Source organism: Giraffa tippelskirchi, chromosome 11 (genome assembly GCF_054371585.1).
Source record: "Giraffa tippelskirchi isolate mGirTip1 chromosome 11, T2T-mGirTip1v1.2.pri, whole genome shotgun sequence".
Lineage (NCBI taxonomy): Eukaryota > Metazoa > Chordata > Mammalia > Artiodactyla > Giraffidae > Giraffa > Giraffa tippelskirchi.
The window spans coordinates 111,364,220-111,376,999 of NC_137285.1; the positions used below are offsets into that span (position 1 = coordinate 111,364,220).

At 42.4% G+C, this 12,780-nt stretch overlaps 1 long non-coding RNA gene across 1 annotated transcript; it reads left to right on the forward strand.

The window, feature by feature from the left end:
• Nucleotide 1: 1 nt before the first annotated feature.
• Nucleotides 2-9,551, forward strand: LOC145526262 (uncharacterized). Its single transcript, XR_014068809.1, has 2 exons — nt 2-240; nt 9,208-9,551. It is a non-coding gene; the product is annotated as an uncharacterized LOC145526262 (long non-coding RNA).
• The last annotated feature ends 3,229 nt before the right edge of the window (nt 9,552-12,780 follow it).

Genomic DNA, 12,780 nt, shown 5'->3' on the forward strand with positions numbered 1-12,780 from the left:
TGAGATCACAAAGAACTGAAGCAACTTAGCAGGCACGCAGGCCCTCAACCTCAGTCACCCTGCCACGTTGAGTGCTCCTTGGAAAAATGAGGTGCCTGCATGTGAAAGAAGAGCCTTGATGCATGGGACTGGAATGATCTAGTTGTTAGCGTTCGGATCAAATATGTGGATTTCAGCTCAAACTGTAGACTGAGCAGGAAACTAGAGTCTAAGCAGTAACTGGGGAATTAGACCCATGAGGTGAGCCTTTGCAGTGGGCATCAGGAGAGCAGGAACTTCTCCTGTGACCTAAGTAGCAAGATTAATCACACTTGCTGGTGTGATGGGCAGTTCTGCCCAGTGGACATTCTCATTGACTAGTGGCATGTTGAAGCTCTTTATTCTCTCAAACTTGGCTGGTTGAGATGGGCAGAGGCTAGTAATTGTGATCAACTACTATCTTCTTCATGTCTTTATATACCCCTTTTTTTTTTACTTCCTTTTTTATTTTTTAATTTTAAATTAGTTTTTCTATTTTTAAACTTTAAAATATTGTATATACCCTCTTTTTATTCCTGTGTGTGTCCTCAGGCCACCAGTGTCCTCTGTCCATGGGATTTCCCAGGCAAAAATACTGGAGCAGGTTGCCATTTCCTTCTTCAGAGGATCTTCCCGACCCAGGGATTGAACCCATATCTCCTGCATTGCAGGTGGATTTTTTTTTTTTTTTTTTTACCACTGAGCCCCTGGGAAGCCCTCTTCTTATTCCTATGTGTATACCGAAGTAACACATATTTTGAAGGGCTTATATAAGATTTAATCTCACTCTCCATCATTTCCTTCTGTGTAACTTTAGGTGTCATTTGTGTTTCAATTATTATATGTCAGGTCCTACACTAAACACTTTGCATACACTAATAATATATCTGTTAAGATTCTTTAGGTGGCAAGTAGCCTGAAGAACAAACACAAATCAGCTTCATCAATAGAGGGCACTTTGGCTTGTGTAAAGGGAAAGTCCTGAGGTAGTGCAGGGGATCAAAGATATCAACAAGAATGGATTTCTTTCCATCTCTTTATTCCACTTTTCACAGTTAGTTTCATCTTAAGGTTGGCTCCATGGTCATGGGATATCTACCAATAGCTCCTGTGTCTATATTCTCTCTTGGTCCATGTCCACAAACTCTCTTCCCCAACTAGCAGGCAATCTGGGTTCCATACTGGACCAAATTAAGTCAAAGCCCACCCATAAACAGTCACAGAGGAAAGGGGATAGAACTGTGCTGTTTGAGGCCTGCAGCAGTGATGTGCTTGGTCACTGACATTGTCTTTTTTCAATTCTTTTTTTTACTCCCTGTTCCTCTCCTCAGTATACAAGATCTGTTTTGGAGGAATCTAACCCAACACAGTATCTTTATCCCACAACTGTGGAATAGGAATCTTTAGCCATTCTTACTGTACCTAAGAAAGTATCACAGACATAAGATGATTAGGCTTATGAATCCCAACCCAGGAAAGTGGTGACTACACAAAATGTACATTGTCCCTTGCAGGCAGACTATAACCATGATCTTTCCCCACCCCCATTTCATTATTTCTTCTTTGGGTCCTGGAGTGATGTAAGGTAGATAGATATAGATCTATCTTTCTAAACCTTAGCAGATTTCTTTGACTGAAGCTTCTACTGACTCCAAGGGAGCAAACTGTAATGGGTAAATGGTTACAAGGCAATCCCAGGGAGGAAACATTCATAGAAACATTATAAATGAGATTACCACAAAATAGTAGCTTTTCTGACGTCCTCCCTATTACACTCTAGTCCAATACCATGACAACTCATGTCTTAGAATATAGATTGGGCGTCAGTGGAAGTGACTTCTGATACTTTCTTCTGATACCCCAATTAAGCAATTTGGATTCAAAAGATTTCTAACCTTTCCAGACGCTCTATAATAGAATGTAAACAAAGTTCCTTAGGGAGTGATAAAATATTATTCATGAGAAAAATGGAGGATATAATAGAAGCATTGTAAAACTGCTAGCAGAGGAAATAACATTTAAGAAAGTAATGCCATATCCCTGGTTGGCAGATTAAGAAAGAAGGGAAGTAAATCATTTTTATTCTTCTGCTCTTCGTAACGGTTTGTAATTCTATTGACTCTTGGGTTTCCACATGGCTAAAGTTAGGCCTATAATGTTCATAGAAATTAAAGCCTAGAAGGATTTGTTTTTGTGGGTTCGCATGTGTATTCAAGTATTATGAATTAAAGTCAGGAGTAAGTTAAATTAAGAAAAGTGCAAGTTATGATGAGAAGACTTATGAAGGTAAATGACTTCCCAGATCTCCACCATCTAATTTTTTTTATCCTTCAACATTGCTCTGAAATACATTAAATAATACTTAAAATGTGTTACATAAAAATATAAAAAATATACAGTTTGGATAGTCACTTTTGCCTGGACTGGATTGAAGTATAACAGGAGCCCACTTACTGAAAGTTTTTCTCCAGGACGATAATGTGGGCAGAAGGAAGGTGGAGTGGGAGGAATTCCACACGTGTTACAGTGAGCAAGCTAAACCTGTATGAATTCAGTAAATTGAGAAAGCAAACTTTTTTTTTTTTTTAGTAACAGCTTTCCCAGGGGATATAATTGGCATAAAATGAAATTAAACCAACTGCTCATGTTAGAAGACCCAAGGATAACTTTTAATATATACACACTCATGAAACCATCTCCACAATCACTCCTCAGAATTTCCTTATGACCCTTTACAACCCTTGCATGTGTGAGTGCTCAATCATGCCTGACTCTTTGTGAGCCTGCCAGGCTCCTCTGTCCATGGAATTTTCCAGGCAAGAATGCTGGAGTGGGTTGCAAGGGATCTTCCTGACCCAGGGATCAAACCCATGTCTCCTGAGTTTCCTGTTTGTCTCCTGCATGGATTGCAGGATGGATTCTTTACCACTGTGTTACCTGGGAAGCCCCTTGTAACTCTTAGAAAAGAACTTAATTTTTAGCTCCTCTTCTTTTTTAAGGGGTTTTCCAGGAGGCTCAGTGGTAAAGAATCCGCCTGCCAAGCAGGAGACTCAGGTTCAATCTCTGGGTCAGGAAGATCCCTTGGAGAAGGAAGTGGCAACCCATGTTTGATGGGTTCACATGTTGGATGGTTATTATTGGCTGAGACCAAGCAGTCTAAGAGCATTCACTCTGAGGCCCTTGTTCTCCAACTACAGCTGTCACTTGCTGACTTCCAGGCCCCTGTTATTGAGGATTTGGAGATTGGATCACAATTTTTGTCATTCCACGTCAGGTAATTTCAATATCTACATAAGCCTCTTGTCAAACGACCTGCTTCATAATCTCTGGGTTTCCTTGATTCCTTTTACTATCCTCTCTATAGTAAAAGGGCTTCCCAGGTGGCGCTAGTGGTAAAGAACCCTCCTGCCAATGCAGGAGATTTAAGACACACAGGTTCAATCCCTGGGTCAGGAAGACCCCCAAAGAGGAAATGGCAACTCATTCCAGTATTCTTGCTTGAAGAATCCCATGGACAGAGGAGCTTGGTGGGCTCCATGAGTCCATGGGGTCTCAAAGAGTCGGACATGACTGAAGCAACTTAGCACACAGCACATCCCCTCTACATGATTCAGACCCACATCTTATCACCTAGAATTGTTCCCTCAGAAGAGTGCCTCTTCTGCTTCTTACTTGACCACAGTTGCCAACTCTTCCCAGTAAATTCATCTCCTCCATGTTACCACCCCTGCACAGACTGCCTCCTACCATTCTCTCTCCTACTTCTCTGTCCATCAAGGACTCCATGGTTGATCACCGCAATTACTTTATCAGACATCCTCAGTTTCTTTGTCTTTGAATCTTTCTGCCATATCTGCCTGACAAAACCTCAACTCGAGACCTCTTTCATATTCTACTTCTATACCTGTGCAGCTGAGCAATGTTGGGGGAAGAAATGAATGACCATAAACTTTGTTACTCTATAAATTCATAACCTTATCTTTGGTCAATTTCCTCTAGTTTCTTCTTTGAAATTATCCCAATCATCACTACTCTGCAAGCCTCCTACCTACCTCATCCCATCCAACCTCTCAGCCAACAGCATTTTATTACACTTTATAAAACTGATCATGTGTGTCGGGTCTGGATGTTGGTATTTTGTAAAAACTCCCCAGGTGATTCTGAGGAGTAGCCACTCTTATGGACCGCTGATGTCAAGACATTCTGAAAACACCTGAAATCCAGCTTAGGAAATCTCTCTCAGGCCTCTGGCTCTACATCACCTCTACTTATTCTATTCACCACCCACGCAGTAGCCCATGATCCCACCCACTGGCTCAACTTGGCTCCTGGGTGACTCAAACAGTAAAGAATCTGCCTGCAATGCAGGAGACCTGGGTTTGATCCCCGGGTTGTGAAGATCCCCTGGAAGAGGGCATGGCAACCCACTACAGTATTCTTGCCTGGAGAATCCCCATGGACAGAGGAGCCTGGTGGGCTACAGTCCATGGGGTCACAAAGAGTTGTACACAACTGAGTGACTAAGCACACGCATTTCTTTTTGCCCCACTAGGATTTGATCACTTTAGACTATTGGCCTGGGTACTGCAATGGTGACCACAGAAGGTACTTGTGATAACCTCAGCTACACACACACAACTACTGGCATAGGGCAGCATGCTTCTGTGTCCTTGTCTATTAAGAAGGGGTATTAGACTGGCAAGACTGAGCTGTAAAAACCTTTTAAAAACAGGCTGCTGAATTAAGACTGTGTTTTTGTTGTGTTGGCAGCACCACCACCAAATCCTTCAAAGAAGAAATCTCCTTCCCTGTAGAGTTTTGGGTTAATTTGCCAATGAGAAAATGCATGGTATTTGGAAGGGAGGAATGAATTCTTTTCAGAAAGGTGTGGTAGTCAGACACAACAGGCTTCCAGACCCCTTTCAGCCCTTTCATAGTCAGAGTGGTTGGAGAACATCCCTACTCTAGTCCATCAGGATTCATTCTAGTGAATATTTCTAGTGAATATTTCTCTGATCCCCAGATGGTAGATCCTTCTTGATCTTCACCCCCACCCAAATCTCCCTACATTTAAGCTCTAATTCCAATATTAATCCTCTTATTCCCATACAGTCATAGAGATTAAATTTTCTTGACTGAATGTAAACTGATACAGGGGCTTAATATGCTGGGCAGCAGAGAGCTTCTGAAGGTCTGGACTGGAAGGTCACACAATAAAAGAAATACTTAAGGTGAATTGCATATGGGGAACCCAGAAACCTATCCGGCAGTGATATTGACAACTAACTGCCTGATTTGAGGATGCCACCTGGAGCTGTCTGATTACCTGAAGCCGAGGCCAGCTCTGTTTCCCCACTGGCTCTAGCTGATGGTGTATCAGCATGCACGTTTGTGTGAGAAGGCAGCATAGCTCTCCCTGTTGTACTTGGTCCTATTCTGTTGCGAGTCCAGGAGAAGGAGCTGACATGTGATCTAAACACCTGGCTCTGGCTCCTGCCAACCACGTGAGCTGGAGCAAAGCACGCCCTCTGCCCTGCCGGGCTTCAGTTTCCTCATCTGTTAGTTGGTTGAGCAAGTTAATCATCCCAGAGGTTCCTTTCAGTCCTAACATCCTACCACTTCATGAATTATTAGAACACAGCTTGATTTCCTTGGCGCCAAATATTCCACTAGACTGGGCCAACAAGGCCAACAAGGGCTAGGCCAGGTCTAGAAGCTGGAAGCTTCCTCTTGGGCCTCTGGGGGCTGATTTACGGTCATGACCTTGTTCTGGGATGGGACCTGAGGGCAACCAGAGAGATGAAAACCCACAGGCACTAGAGAAGCAAATAATTACGTCCACAAAGTCAGGGCCTAGGGCGGATGTGGCCATGCCAGCTGCTGACAGATAGACAAATGGATGGACACATCTCACTGTAACCTCTTGGCCCTCCCCTTGCCAAGGATCCTGCCACCTCTCAAGGTGTGATGATCAGGTTAAGAATAAGGCCTGAGTACAAATTTATGGTGTCTATAACCATCCTGTGTTTTCTCAGGGAAGAGTCTTTCATCAAGCCTCTCCTTTCCCTTGTCCCAAGGCCCAAGGCCTAAGCCACACACAAATCTTGATTTCATCAGGAGCTCTCTGTTCCCTCAGCTGCTCCTGTTTTCCTTCTGAAGACACATGCCGTTTCCTAGAAGTTTTATTGTTCCCCTGCCGCCTCATTTCCTCACGAGTTCCTTCCTGGGGAGCTGGGACTCAGCCAGCCTCTTCCTGTGGTGAACAGGCCCAGGGCCCACAAGAAAATCTTTTCCCCTCTACATTATATCTTCTGTTGTCATTAAAATAAAAGAAAGACAATAAAAATCTCTCTTCCTCCTAGTTCTCTTTATAGATTTTCTCATTAAGAGAATTAACAGCAATCAAAGACAAATCCATAGCTGCTTCTCTTGAGACAAATCAACTTCAAACACTTTGCTACTCAAGTCAAAGACAGTGATTGCTGGCTGCCAGCACTGAGCTCCTAGAGTCAGCTTCTGTCCTTGCCTCTGCAGTGCAGCCTGGCAGTTGGTGAAGGAGAAGGTGATGGTGTCTGAGGGTGTACTTTCGTGCCCAAGAGTCACTTTCTTCTAGGATGGAATGAGAAGTCTGTGCTTGGTTCCTGACCAGGCTTCTGTAATGGGTCTCCAGAATTGTTCTTTCTGGAAGCCATCCAGACTCAGAATGGGTTGATGTAGAGAGTTCCCCATTCCTGGAAAGGTTTGCACAGAGAATAAGTGCACCTTGATGGGCTGAAAAAATTACACTGGATGACTGCTGAAGTCCCATTTAACTCAGAATTCTCCTCGCTCCAGGGTCCCTTGTCACTTGTCTTGCAATGGCATCAGAACAGAAGGTTCATCAGGGTAGGACCTGATAGGATGTAGAGCCAAGGTACAGCCATTAGGGATGAGAAGGTCATCAGGAAGAAGCCCTCATAATGGATGTAAGAGTGACTCCAGGAGGAGTATCTAATAAGATTCCTTGTAGGTAAATCAGAACTTCTCAGGACAGATGTAGGCACTGTATAACATAACGTGGGCCACGCAATGGATACGTTTCAGGTTCCCAGTACACGCTGAAGAACAGCTTAGAGTGACATTAAGTTATACCAGAGCACACAATGATCTGAGAATCAGAAGAAGTTGGCTACTGTTCTATTTCTTAGTGTGATTTAGGAAAGTTATTTTTTCTTTCTAGGTCTCATTTTCCTACAGAGTAAAAATTCAGGATTGGTCTGTATATACATTTTCCCCAAAGAAAGTTCCAGGTAAACTTAGTCCCGCTAGGTACTTCACATAAAATGATTTCATGGTAAAATATGTTTGAAAACACCACGTGTAACGATGCTCCTTAGAGAATGACAACACCGATGTGCCTGTGAAAGGCTCTAGAAAACCCTATAGTGAAAACATCCGTTTCTCTTTATTTAACCTTGTGTTTCCAGAATATCTTTAAACATAGGAGTCTTATTTTTCCCAGTACAAGCCTTTAACACCCAATGGAACTAATGCTCCTTAGCATATTGTGCGTGCACTCAGGGAACCAGTGATCTAGGTAATCTCTGAGGTTCCTTAGTCCTAGGATAGTATGTGCTTCTCTAGTTAGCAGGAGAATCATCAACAGAAAGCTTTATTGTAATGAGTGTGAGCAAGAGCCATGCTGCCCGCATCTCTGGGTTAATGTCTGCATCTCTGACTAGTGTCTTTGTCACGGGCTCTGCACCTACCCTTTCCTCTGCCTGAGACAATGTCCACGCTTCCTGACTAGCTAACAGCCTTCTCACCTCAGATTCAGTGGTACTTCCTCTGGGTTGCCTTCCCTGTGCCTCCTGTCTGCGTAAGGTACTCATTTTATATGTCTTTTCCTTCCCAGATATGTCTACCCCAGAATAAAAGGGATTGCATGTAGTATTCTCCTTCTGTCTCCCATGCCTATTAATGGGTTTGACATATAGGAGGCCCTCAATAAATATTTATGGAATGAGTCGATACAAATTAAGTGATATTGGGAATTGCTGCCTTAACTGGGATGGGAGAAGACTGATTACCACTAACAGAAAAGGGTGGAAACATTTTCTTGTTACTCTAGGGAAGTTATAGATAGAAAGATATCAGAGTTGTTCAAGACAGAACTGATTGCCTGTGTTAGGACAGAGCTTCCCACAACTGAACATGAAAGTGAAAGTGAAAGTCGCTCAGTCATGTCTGACTCTTTGCGACCCCATGGGCTATACAGTCCATGGAATTCCCCAGAATACTGGAGTGGGTAGCCTTTCCCTTCTCCAGGGAATCTTTCCAACCCAGGGATCAAACCCAGGTCTCCTGCATTCCAGGTGGAATCTTTGCCAGCTGAGGCACAAGGAAAGACCAAGAATGCTGGAGTGGGTAGCCTATTCCTTCTCCAGCAGATCTGCCCGACGCAGGAATTGAACCAGGGTCTCCTGCATTGCAGGCAGATTCTTTACCAACTGAGCTATAAGGGAAGCCCAAAATTCAATTGGAATTTTGAAATAAATGACTTTGACATTTCCTGCTAATGCCCAAAATCTGGGATTTCATTCTTCTTTATTCCACATTCTGTGTAATTTATATATCCCTACAAAATAAGGGCTCTTTTGTCATAAAACTTTGGGTTTTGAGAAGTACAACTAAATTTAAACAATAATTAATTTAGTAGCAACCTATTATATTAATAACAGCAATCTAATGCATTAATAAAAATGCAGTTTAAGTCTGGAGTCAAGGAACAATTAAACTACATTGTGCAGCTCTCAACGATAATAGAGACTAATTTTTTAAGCTTATAGTATAATATTAATTGAAAATATGTAGATCTAAACAAGTGTTACATGAACACTATGATTGCAACCTGGTAACATGAAGGAGAGGAAAAAGATGGGAAGAAAACACACACAAATGCAGAGTATTTGGATAAGGAATATGGGACTGTTTTTTTCATTTGCTTCTGCAAAATTTCTCTCCAATTCTTTCTAATGTGCTTGTCTTCTTTGTAAATTTTTTAAAGATAAAAATAAGATTGGAAACGACAGAAAATATGCTCGCTGGCTCTGCAAACATTATTTTGATTTTTTTCCAGCTGAGGTTTGAAGACTTGCTCAAAGATAACTGGACTATAAGAATAATTCTGGCCTCTCTCCTCTCTTCCAGCTGTCTTGAAATGTCCTTCATAAAGAGACAGAATGACAACGATCACCCTAAAATTCAAATATTTTATCTAGTCACTGACAACTCCCAAAGACCCAGAGCTGAAAACCAGGCTGAAAGTGAAAAGTTGAGAAGTTTGGACTTCATCTGCCCTCGTTTCCATTTGTGATTTGGGGGTTATGTTTTTTGAAGGATGGAGGAAGGGAGGTGGGGACACTTGGCCCAGGTCAGCAACCCTTTTTCTTTGTCCTAAGACAAATCCCAAAAGCTATTACCAGAAAAAAGAAAAAAATAAGTTTCTGTTTGGCTTTCTGCTGCTCTGGCCATAAACAACAGTCTGGGATCAAGGGTGTTGTGGGCGCACAGGATTTAATCTCCGCCAGGTTTTCTTCCCATAAACATCCTTTCAGCTGTCCTGGCCCAAGACATCTTTCCCTTTGTGAGGCTGCATGGTTTTCGATGAAGTGGCCTGCTGCATTGCTCTCCATGGACCCAGCTACCATTTCTGACCCTTCAAGCCTGGAACGTCTCAACTCATTCATGCTTGAGATATTTGGACCCAAGACAGTCCCTGACTTGGTGGCTAAATATAATTTAATGGAACAGAGAGGCCTGGCATGGTAGAAAGAGCATGGCTTCAGGGAGTCAGAACAATTTAAGTTTGAATACTGGTCCCTCTGCTAACAATGTGACTTTGGTTCACAAGTTACTTAACTTCCAAAAGCCCTAATTCTCTTTGTGATTCCTACCTTGAGGGTTGTTTTGTGGGTTGAATGAAGTATCAGTGTAAAGTGACTGATAGAGAAAATTCAAGTTCCTATTCCATTGGTCACTAGTGTCACAGACTCAAGTGTTGAGACAACAGTTTCAAAATATTTCTGATGAGCTAAATTGGGTCCTGAGGAAACTCACCAAGATGATGAGAGGTCTGGAAGCCAGTCCCTAGGAGGACTAAGTGAAAGAACTGGACTCATTTCATAGAGAGAAGATCAAGGAATTCTAATAACTGCCTTCACATCTATGATTCACTCAAATATGAAAGAGGAAGCTGATTTGTTCTATTTTTTTTCCCTTTGTGATAAAGAAATATTTATTGGGTGTCTTCTATGTGCCAGATTCTGTGCATATCACTGAGGGTAGAGTGGGCAGCAAGAGATCACCTCCTGACCTCCTGGAGCTTGTAATCTAGTTGGAAAGATAAACATTGAATGAGTAATTTTAAGTTTGACTGGTAACAAAAAGATAAAAATAAGGAGAAAAGATGCTTGCTCCTTGGAAAAAAAGCTTTGATCAACCTAGACAGCATATTAAAAAGCAGACATTACTTTGCCAACAAAGGTCCATCTAGTCAAAGCTATTGTTTTTCCAGTAGTCATGTATTGATATGAGGGTTGGACAATAAAGAAAACTGAGTGCCGAAGAATTGATGCTTTTGTATTGTGGTGTTGGAGGAGACTCTTGAGAGTCCCCTGGACTGCGAGGATTAAACCAGTCCATCCTAAAAGAAATCAGTCTTGAATATTCATTAGAAGGACTGATGCTGAAGCTGAAACTCCAATACTTTGGTCACCTGATATGAAGAGTTGACTCATTGGAAAAGATCCTGATGCTGGGAAGGGTTGAAGGCAGGAGGAGAAGGGGACAAGAGAAGATGAGATGGTTGGATGGCATCACCTACTCGATGGACATGAGTTTGAGCAAGCTCCGGGGGTTGGTGATGGACAGGGAAGCCTGGCGTGCTGCAGTCCATGGCATTGCAAAGAGTCACACATGACTGAGGGACTGAATTGAACTGAAGGAGAATCAGGGCACTGTGGGGTCTTACAACTGGTAACAAATACGATCAACAGATGTGAACTGTAAGGTGATTAAATTCCACACAACAGTCAAAAGAAAGGCATATAATTGCCTGTGGTTGGACAGTTTGTGTACTGCACAGAGGTTCTAGTTGAGGTGATGAGTGAAGATTGAAATCTAGGCCTCAAACTGTGCATCTATGGGTTGTATCTGCTTCAGGAGGTGCTTTTTCTAATCTGCACAGAGCCATCATATGGTCTGGTAGTAGCCCTGAACTGAAGTCTACAACCTATGGCCCATGACAAATTCTGGGCTACAAATATTCTTTGTTGTTGTTGTTTAGCCACTAAGTAGTACTTGACCCTTTTGCGATCCCATGTACTATAGCCCACCAGGGTCCTTTGTCCATGGGATTTCCCAGGCAAGAATACTGGAATGTGTTGCCATCTCTTCCTCCAGGGGATCTTGCAGACTCAGAGATAGAACTCATGACTCCTACATTGGCAGGGAGATTCTTTACCGCTGAGCCACCAGGGAAGCCCATTCTTTGCTGCCCTTGTGTTATTTTTGTTTGTTTGTTTCATTTTTAGATTGGTTAGATGTTGTATTTTAAAGTCTTCAAGATTTCCCTTTAGGATCCAGATTTCTGAGCCCTTTGGAAAAATTGGAAATCTGATAATACTGGCCCCCACGTTCCTACAAGGAAGGAATTAGCTGGAGATAAGTGATGGCTGCTCCATTTAGAGAAATAAAGAACTCCACTGACCCCAATCCTTTACCTCAAGTACTAAAACTTGAGCTTGCTGTCCCTGTTTTTTGTATACACAGAATTGCACAGAATGGGCTGCCTGCTGAGGTGATGGATTTTGTGCCTGGTACTGCTGAAGCAAAATCAGCAGGATCTGGCTCAGAGATGTCATACAGGGGCCTCCTATATCAGGAAAGCAGTTCTGATCACCCATTAAGTAAGTTTAGTAGGTGCCTGAACTCCTGTGAATGGAAGTCTGTCCTTGGTCTCATGACACAGTCACTATATATATGGCACCAAAGTATATGAACCAAAGTAAGAACTTTCCTTTGCATGTTTGTTTACATGACCATGCCAGACATCTGAATGCATTCAACAATCCTACAGTGAATTCCTGATGGGAACCTGACACTACACTGTATGATACAGAGGAATTACAAAGTTAGTATATTTCAGCTTTATTATCAAGTCTATTAAATGATTGAATGATCAACTAACTAATATGGGCTAAATTATGTCTCCTCCCCCCATAAAAAAAGTCATGTGCAACGGATTCCATCTCTGAACACAAAATGTGAATTGTGTCTTTCTAGTACTCTTTCTTGCCTGGAGAATCCCAGGGACGGCGGAGCCTGATGGGCTGCCGTCTATGGGGTTGCACAGAGTCGGACACGACTGAAGCAACTTAGCAGCAGCAGCAGCAGCGACCTCAGACTGTGATTGTATTTGGAGATAAGACTTCTAAAGATGTAATTAAATTAAAATGAAGTTGTTAGGGTAGGCTCTAATCCAATGTGACTGATGTTCTTATAAAAAGAAGAAATTAGGACATGGACACTCAAACCCACGGGTGACTATGTGAGGACACAGTGAGAAGGTGACCACTGGCAAGTCAAGGAGAGAGTCTTAGAAGAAACCAAACATGCTGACCCCTTAATCTTGGACTTCCAGGCTCCAGAATTACAGGTAAATAAATTTCTCTAGCTTAAGCCACTCAGACTGTGGTATTTTGTTAAGGCAAATGCTATAAA